The sequence below is a fragment of the Triticum dicoccoides genome, chromosome 6B (genome assembly GCF_002162155.2).
Source record: "Triticum dicoccoides isolate Atlit2015 ecotype Zavitan chromosome 6B, WEW_v2.0, whole genome shotgun sequence".
In the NCBI taxonomy this organism is placed as follows: Eukaryota; Viridiplantae; Streptophyta; class Magnoliopsida; order Poales; family Poaceae; genus Triticum; species Triticum dicoccoides.
Genome location: NC_041391.1, coordinates 665,225,741 through 665,235,627, shown reverse-complemented (window position 1 = coordinate 665,235,627; position 9,887 = coordinate 665,225,741).

The following is a 9,887-nucleotide window of genomic DNA, read 5'->3' as shown; positions in this document are numbered from 1 at the left end:
TGCCTCTGGATGAACAGGACCCCGTGGTGTGGAGGGCTGGATGAACAGTAGACGATGGATGGGTGGTTGAACAGGCCCCCGTGGTGTGGACGGCTAGATGAACAGTAGCCGATGGAGGGGTGGTTGAACAGTAGCCGGTGGAATAGCACGCGGTGGAGGCTGGATGAACAGGAGCCCGTGGAGGCTGGAGGAGGTCGATGGTAGCCCGTGGAGGCTGGAGGAGGTCGACGGTGGAGATGAACATTATCCCGTGGAGTCCCGTTTTGTGGTACGCCACACCCCTCCCGATGAACAAGACCCCCGTTTCGACCGTAGGAGGTCCATTTCATCCGTTTTGCGGTACGCCACACCCCTCCTGATCAACATGACCCCCGTTTCGACCGTAGGAGGTCCGTTTCCTCTGATTTGTGGTACGCCACACCCCTCCCGATCAACAGGACCCCCGTTTCGACCGTAGGAGGTCCGTTTCCTCCATTCTACGGTACGCCAGGCTCGTTTCCATCGCCTGTTCCGTCCAAGCCCTCCCGATGAACACGACCACGCATCCCGTTTTGACCCAGCCGGTTGGCTCCCACGCGTTCCGTTGCCTCCTGATGAACACGACGCATTCTGTTGCCTCCCGATGAACACGACGCATTCCATTGCCTACCCATGAACACGACGATGATGCTGTTTCTCGGTTCCGGCCCAGCCATGTACACAAGCCCTGGCCGTACGTATGAGCGAGTAGGCGTTCGAGACCCCGCCCGTATGTACACATACGTGGCCATATTTTCTTTCTTGCACCCTGGCCGCTATACGTACGTGTACATTCTACATGCGCGCCTCTACTATGACACGTGCGCGCCTCTACATCCACCAGTATATATGTACGTACACGTTCGCAACCAGAATGACAACGCTACGTACGCTTTGACCAGGTGGGTCCCGACTGTCAGGCACTTCCTTGCATGCGAAGATGTAGCTGGTGGGCCCCATCAGTCAGGGGGGCAAATCATTTTTTTGCCCGGACGTACTTCCTTGCGTGCGAAGTTGTAGCTGGTGGGTCCCAGCAGTCAGGGGGGCGAATTGTTTTTTTTGCCCGGACGCACTTCCTTGCGTGCACAGATGTAGCTAGTGGGTCCCAGCTGTCAGGGGAAAATGTTTTTTTCATGAAATACAGTGGCCCGTCCGGTGGGTCTCAGCTGTCAGGTGGAGGAATCATTATTTTCCATGTAATAAGGAGGCACTTCCTTGCTGCGGCCGTGGACCCAGCTGTCAGCCTCTCCATGTACAGTCCATGTCCGATGGAAGTCATTCCTTGACCACGTTGACCACGCCGTGCCGAGAGCACCAGGGTGGTGGATGACGGTGAGGCCTAGGAAGGGGACGACATGGAGCCGGGGAAGACGCGGCAGTGGAAGCCCGCGTGGAGAGGAGTACGAGGGTTCACTGGTTCGACTGTGGTGTGAGGCTGCCGTCGCCGCAGGGCCTGGCCAGCGGTGGGAATAGTAGGGGGCGGTGAGGCCTCCAGGGCAGCACATCCGGCCACGGGAGACAGGAGCATGCGGCACGACCGGCGCTGCTTTGGGCGGCTGGAGCAAGAAAACTAGAGGTTGAAGAAGCACTACGGCTGTTGGATGGACATCGTACCGTCACTGGAGCTAGAATCGTTTATATTGACTAAGTTGACAAAGCCCTCCATCCCCGTCAACTTAGTAGGCCCACAAGTCAGCCTCCCACCAAGGTGGGTCCCAGCTAGCAGGGGGGTATTCATTTTTTTGTGCGTAATAAGGAGGCACTTCCGGTGGGTCCGAGCTGACAGCAGGGGGAACGTTTTTTTTCGTGAAATACGGTGGCCCGTCGGGTGGGTCCCAGCAGTCAGGGGCAAACATTTTTTTCACGAAATACTGGTGGGCGTCCGGTGGGTCCCTGCTGTCAGGTGGAGGAATAATTATTTTCCGCATAATAAGGAGGCACTTCCTTGCGGTTGCCGTGGACCCAGGTGTCAGCCTCTCCACGTACATTATTCTTTCGATGGAATTCGGTCGTTGACCACATTGACCACGCCGCGCTGAGAGCACCACGGCGGTGGACGACGGCGAGGCCTAGGAAGGGACGACGCAGAGCCGGGGAAGACGCGGCAGTGGATGCCCACGCGGAGAGGAGTACGAGGGTTCACTGGTTCGGCTGCACTGCCGTCGCCGCAGAATAACAGGGGGTGTGGGTGAGTGGAGTGGAGGGATGGCCCAGCCAGCGGTGGGAGTAGTATGGGGGCGGTGAGGCCTCCGCGGCAGCACAGCCAGCCACGGGAGGCAGGAGTAGGCGGCACGACCGGCGCTGCTTTGTGTGGCTGGAGCAAGAAGACCAGAGGTTGAAGAAGCACTACGGCTGTTGGATGGACATCGGACGGTCAGTCGAGCTAGAATCGTGCATATTGACTAAGTTGACAAAGCCCTTCGTCCCCGTCAACTTAGTAGGCCCACTATATTGGTTCCCAGCTAGCAGGGGGAGTATTCATTTTTTGTGCCTAATAAGGAGGCACTTCCTTGCGTGCGAAGATATAGCTGGTGGGTCCGAGCTGTCAGCGGCGGTAATGTTCTTTTCACGAAATACAGAGGCCCTTTCGGTGGGTCCCAGATGTCAGGTGGAGGAATCATTATTTTTCGCGTAATAAGGAGGCATTTCCTTGCGTGCGGCCGTGGACCCAGCTGTCAGCCTCTCCATGTACAGTCCACTTCAGATGCATGTCGGTCGTTGACCACGTTGACCACGCCACGCCGAGAGCACCAGGGCGCTGGACGACGGCGAGGCCTAGGAAGAGAACGACACGGAGGAAGGGAAGACTCGTCAGTTGTTTTTGTTTCCCACACGGAGGGGAGTATGACTGTACGAGGGTTTACTGGTTCGTCTACCGTCGCCAGAGAATAACAGCAGGTGTGGGTGAGTAGAGGGATGGCTAGGCCAGCAATGGGAGTACGGTGGGGCGGTGAGGCCTGCGCGGCAGCATAGCCGGCCACGGGGAGGAGGGAGCAGGCAGTCCCGCCGACGCTTGTTTGAGCGGCTGGAGCAGGAAGAGCAGAGATTGAAGAAGCACGACGGCCGTTGGATGGACATCCAACAGTATACATGCCATCTTTGGAAAGCCTCAAATCTGTGGAAAACAACATACAACCCATCTGCCATTATTTCAAATAATTTACAGCCCATTTGCTAATTCTTACGGGTTTTATTGGAGCCCATATTATTTTTGTTAGCATTACAGCCCATATTGTGGCCACGGTTAAAAAATTATACGAAATTTTGCATATGTCGGTGCGGTCTGAACAATTTTTAATCCCAAAATTTCGAGTCACATTCAGACTGATTTTAAAAATAAATGTATATCAATATAAAATCCAATAAATTGTCCTTGCATAAAAATCAATGCAATTTGAAATCTCGAAATGAAAAAAAGATATTTGAAACTAATTGCCGGTTTGATGTGTTTTAAATATGTACAACCCATTTCTCATTACTGATAGGCCATTTTCTCGGCCAGCCGAATGAAGCTCTCCCCGTCTTGAAAGATTTGCAGCCCAACATGCCTGATAAAGCGACTTACTTGCCAAATCACAAAAAAACTGGGCTAGCAATTTTCAGAAAGAAAAAAACTACGGGGCTGGTCTGTGGTAAACATAAAAGAAATGGCTGTCTAGACAGGCCAGAGTGTCCTGCACAGCCCCGTTGACACCCTGCTTCCGTCTCAAAAACAAATCAGATAAATGCCACTCCAATTATGGCGATTCATAAAAATGCCACTGCAATTTCCAAACTTTGAAAAATATCACTGCAATTTTTGCAAACTTTGAAATACGCCACTGCAGTTTGCAAACTTTGAAAAACGCCACTCCAGACTTCAAAAAATGCCACTAGAAATGGCATGAAATGGCATTTTTCAAAGTTTGGAAATTGCAGTGGCATTTGTCGGATACACCAGATTTGGAGTGGCATTTATCAAATTAAACCAAAACAAAAATAACTGGGCGAGCTGCTGGGTCCCTGGTGTGAGTCGCTCGTTCTGCAATTCTCTCATTTATTGACTACATTGACAATGGCATGGGACCCAAATGTCAGAAATCCACTAGGAGGACCCAAATGGTTCGAAAAGAGGTAGCATACCTGAGGGTCGGCGGGAAGTGGCTTCGCTCGTGGTCGTCGTCCTCCGCACACACTACGGCAGCGAGCTTGGGGACGGAGGCCATCCCGCGCAGGCGCTAGGTCTGAGAGGATAGCCTTGTCGTCAGTGTGTGACCTCGCTCGCCGATGACGAGTGCGTCAATGCTGCACGTCCTTTTCTTCCCTGGGGGATCTGTGACCACCGGTGAGGAGGGAGAGAGGGGCCGTCTTTTTTAGGTCTAGAGAGAGGGTGGTAGTGTGAGAAGCAAGTGGGCAGCCCTTAGCAAGAAAGCGCTGAAGCTCCAGCCTATATATCTTTTTTATACTAATAGTACTAGAGGTGGAGTAGTGGTAGAGTGGCTTATTCTCTGCGTACTGCTTCAAAACTGATCGGCATGCCATTAAAAAAATAAAGGTCGATAACTAATGCGGCACCTCGGGCCAATGTGGCTAGATCGCATTTTGCACGAGAAATTACACACCATGTTTCGTTGACATGTGGTCCCGTTCCAACATATCAGTGAGACGACCGCGAGTAGTAGGAGTATTTTCGAACGGACGTGTAGGCCGGGGTGCCTCTTCGTGAATCGTGGCAAACTCGCAACCGTCCACCGATTCTTCGCCTTTCCCTCTCAATTTGGAACTGCTGTCGCACGCTCTTCCTCTCCCTCCTCCATTTTCCTTCAGCCCTTCACCCTTTCTTCTGCCATTGTTCGATCGTCTTCTCCATGGAGGGAACAGGCCGGAAACGACCCCGTTATTCTTGCCCCGATCTGAAAGATGACGTGGGGGAGGAACTCAGTGATCGGTGCGACGTCATCACCTTGGCTAGCATGGCAGGTTCGTTCAAGCCCATTCTCGACTCAACTAATAACATCATTACAAGGAACCCAAGAGTCAAGGAGCGGTTTGATCTCCCCTATCTTCTTTGCCGTGACCCTGATGACTGGCGCCGGCACGATGAAGGCCTCGCCCTGTGCAAGTTGATGCCGCTTGATAATGATACGTTTGATGTTAAGATGCCATCGCTTGAGGGCAAGGCTTGGGCGGGCGCAAATGGAGATTGGGTTGTTTACATTGGGTCCAATTGCGAGTGGTAACTTGTGAATGTGTCCACTCGTGACCGGGTTCCACTTCCAAAAATCTCAGCAGACTGCCCAGAGGTTGAGCACACCGGTATTGTACGCACGTTCAAATACGATCATGGTGACTGTCTTCTATGGAAGATAGCAATTTGTCGAGTTCCCCACCGCTCTTGGAATTACAACAACTATGAAGTTGTTGCTATCTTCGACAAGCTTGCTGCCGTCCTTGGTGGTTTGACTCGATGTATATTGCTCAAAAATCAGTTTCTGTACACGGATGAGTACTGTGATGCAATTCAATACGAGGGCCTTGTGTTTGCTGCCACCACTCGTGGCACTGTTTTTGCATGGGATCCTCGTAGTTTCGGTACATTTGTCTTCCACCATAATTATAATTGTTTCATCCACATGCATGTGGGTTAGCAAGTTTCCCTTTACTAATTAACCTTCTTCTTGTGTTTCCAAGGTCCTGTGAACATCCCACCACGTATACTTGAAAAATTTTATAACCAAGGGGGAGATGACGATGGTGATGATCACGAGCATGAGGACAGCAGCGTCCATATACTCTGTGGCGCTTGGCAACTAATTCCGATTGATCACCTCTTCTTGTGTTTATACAGCCCACTGATGATGTTACTCCTAAGGAAGCAGGTGTAGTCTCCCATGGTTGCACTCTCCGGACCTATTCCAACACCCGTTGCATGGTATTCGGGATGGATACTAGTGTGCTAGCGCCAACTCCTTCTCCCTGGTACAGAATTGATAGTCTTGGAGAAAACTCGCTCTTCCTTGGACAAAACTATCCGATGATGGTGAAAGGCGATCCAACTGCTGTTGACACAACGTTACTAGTACCATTTATGAGAAGCAACTGTGTCTATACCTCGGACATTTTGGTGGTTCCCTACCCTGGTACTGATATAGTAGGCTGCTTCAGCCTGGATGATCAGTCCTGCGTTGGTCTCTAGATCGACAATGGATGGCCCGTCCCAGAGAATCACTTGTGGTTCAAAACAAGCGTTTCAAACGCCGAGGAATGGTTGAGTTCAAGTTCATTTCATTGCTTGTTATTTGTTGTGTGGTGAAAACTTTAGTATTTATAATGTATCCTCGTTGTCGATGTGGGTTGATGACCTGTTGTATGTAATAAAATGATATGCCTGTGATAAACTTACTAAATTTATGAATGGCTTTCGAGTCGCTTCTCTGAGTGAGTGGTGCGACGAGGCAAAAAAATATTTTCCGAATACATAATTGTACGTGCATTGCAACAGGTTATCGGATGAGGCCAATCAACAATAGTAGTACACTATTTGTACTAGCTTCACATGTTTCGCGCGTCGGGCGGGTGTTTTTACTATAGCCATATGTTAATGTGTTCACTGTACGTAACCAGCACCTCGAATCCTCGATACTAGTACTATATAGTAGGAGTAACTAGTAGGAGTAGTAGGGTGGCATGGGCCAGAACAAGCATTCACGTCCAGGAGTATGACACACGCCACCACCACGACATCCATATGACACCATATTATTTCTTGGAGTCCGTGCTACAGCAATCTCTTCAACCTCGTCATTTCTCTAACTTCAGCCACCGTGCGGCGGGCGAGGTGGGGGTTTGCCGATAGTCGGTTTCCTTAACTGCGGTCCCACTTGTAAGGCCTACTCCAATGCACGACCCCAAACAGACCTCTTTCTTGCACGAACTCCAACGATAATTTTGGCTAGAAAAGCAAGACCAAAGAAAACAAGAACCACAAGAATACATTTCACTACTCCTGTAAGTTGGATTAGTGCCTTCTCGATGCATTCATTGTTGATCTGCGGAGGCTTGATCTTGCGTGCTTCTTTCTTCTTTGAGTGTAAAGAAGTAGACGTTGCTTCCTCGCATCTAGTCTCATGTCTAGCCTCTATTCTAGTAGGAGTATCAACAAGTGCACTAATCTCATCTCTAGCCTCTGTGCTAGCTAATAGTGATATAACATCTACTAAATTGTGCTCTATCAATATATGGATGTACTCTTCTTCCCAATAGAAAAACTTGCATCCATTCTACTCCCTCCGTTGCACAATACGTGCCTTCTATTTATCAAAATATATATGTATCTAGACATGTTTTAGTATATAGGTACATCCATTTTTGGACAAATGGAAGTCATGTATTTTGGAACGGAGGGAGTACACAATAAATTTTTTAAGTTAGCACAACTTGTCTAATCCGAGAGCACAACTGAAGATTTGGTCGGGTTCTTCCTCCTTTTGCCGACACATGGGACATCCAGCATCCAGGTCGTGTCATGAAAGAAAATAGAGTGGTAGTTGAAGCCACGAGATGTGCATCTTGGGTTAAACTGTAAATAGAATCTTACTACTCTTGAGTAACTCCAAAAGCGGCCACCGAAGATATTTATTGGATTTGTTTTTCATCACCAGCACGTCGAGGTGAAAGATGTGCAGGTTCAGTGGGTCCTCTTGCATTTTCACTGGCATGTGGGGCCGCATGTGAGCAAACAGACGATGGGCTCCGCGCGTCCGCTAGCTGGCTGAGAAGAGAGATAGGGGAGGGCTGAGCACGGACTGCACGAAATTTGTTCTATGTACCTTGATATAGGCTCGATATAGTGGGGTGGCATGGGCCATAACTAGCATTCACGTCTAGCAATACGGCATACGCCACCCACATGAGTCCCATCCAACACCAATTTTCTTGGAGTCCGTGCTACAACCATCACTTCTCCCTCCTATTTTCTCAGCCATCGCGCGGTGGGCGGGGTGGCGGTTTGCCGATAGTCGGTTTGCTCAACTGCGGTCCCACTTGTAATTGAAAATGCAACACCGCATGCATTCCTTCTTGAGCAGCGTGCCGGACCAACCATGCGGGGGTGCGACGCGAACACGGCAGGCTTTTCCTTTTGAACTCGTAACTTGTAAAATTTGGTTCTGCTCCATGGCGCGACCGATAGATAGAAAATAATGATTTTGCCTAGAGTAATGAGAAGTTTGGTTCTGGCGCCGTTCATGCATGGAGTACGTAGGAAAATTATGAAGTTGATGCGAAAAGTAAGATAATTACTGTAGTATCATATACTACTACATGGATTTGATGGAAAGATAAAAATACATACGGATCCATCAACGACATCCTCATGCCCTAGTGCGCCAGGTCACCAACCGACGTGTGAGGAGCAGCGGTGTTGGCGGCGATCTCAACGTGCTTCTGAACAGGGCCGTCTAAGGTTGCCCTGCGGTCTAAGAAGGCCAGCGTCCTATCGTCCTCCTCTTGCATGTAGTAGTCCTTGTGGACGATTTGCGTGTAGACATGGGTGATTATGTTGATGGTGTCTTGCTGCGCCAGGCGCTGCGCGGTGAGCACGACCTTGAGGTGGACATTCTCCGGCACGACGGCGGGCAGTCGCAGGGCCACCAGTGCGTCGAAGAGGTTGTCACCATAGTGGCCGTTGAGGGTGGCGGGCATCACAGAGCCTGGGCACGTCGGCTGGAGGCTTACATCAAAGTCGTCCGCAAGCTTCTTGACGACGGTGAACTTGTCGAGGAAACTGACAAGGACCTCGTCGAACAAGGAGACGAAGCTGTCGTCCAAGCGGCCCCTCGCCCTGGAGGCCTCAAGCAATACTACCTTAGAGACGTTCCTCGGTGCCAGGCCGCAGGCCGGTGTCGTGGACCATCTGGCACAGCCGGCTGATGCTCGCGCTCATCGCCTCCATGGGTCTAGCTTAGCTTCTAGTCAACTGATCTTGCGATTCGAGTGATCACTCTTGCCCTTGGTTAGCGTGCTTAGGTGCGTAGGATTTCGTACTACTCCTCAGCCCTCTACTGCACGTGCCTTTGGCTGTATGATAGGTGGGCCAGCCACCCCCTGGGCCCACATGTCATTCACCCAAAGGCAGTTGCCGTAAGTCAATGAAGTTGCGTCTCCCTCCATGCCGGTGCAGTATAGTCATCTCACCGGACCTCTAGTTGGGGCCAAACGAGAGAAGTTTCATGTTTATTGGTTTATTGGTCCCCTTTGCATTTTGCGCCAAGTTTTGACCTTTGATTTAACTAATAAAATGTTAATACATGTAAACAAAAATGTTGTGTAAGTCACCTTACGAAACCAAATAATCCCTTAGGCACGGTGGATTAACTCCCTCCTTGTTTCTTATTTTGTGACATATCAACCAATGAGAGATGTGAGCCGTGCATGCTTTCAAGGACTTGAGACTACCAAACATGACATGCAATGTTTAGTTCATTGTATGTAATCCTATTAGTACTCTAGTTAGCAAAAAAACATTAAGTTCTCTCGCCGATAGGAATAAAACACCATGTATTTATTTACAGAGGGAGTAGTACATTTTTTGTGACATGCATTACTAGATATTGCTAGTCAAATACTAAAATCTAGATGGACGTGGTAGTACTCCTAAATCCAGACGGTGGTGCTACTTGTACTAGTAGTAGTACTACCAATGTAGTAGTAGGAGTACTAGCACTGTACTACCCGTTGGTCAAATTATTACGTGTTGCTCCTCATAGTGAACTGACAAGACCCTGCGCCGGAGATGACACCTGAGTATAGGCGCCGTGTTCGGCATACCATAGTCAGCCTCACCATCTGCAGTCACTATCATCATGGCTATAGAGCTAGCCTGCTTACAA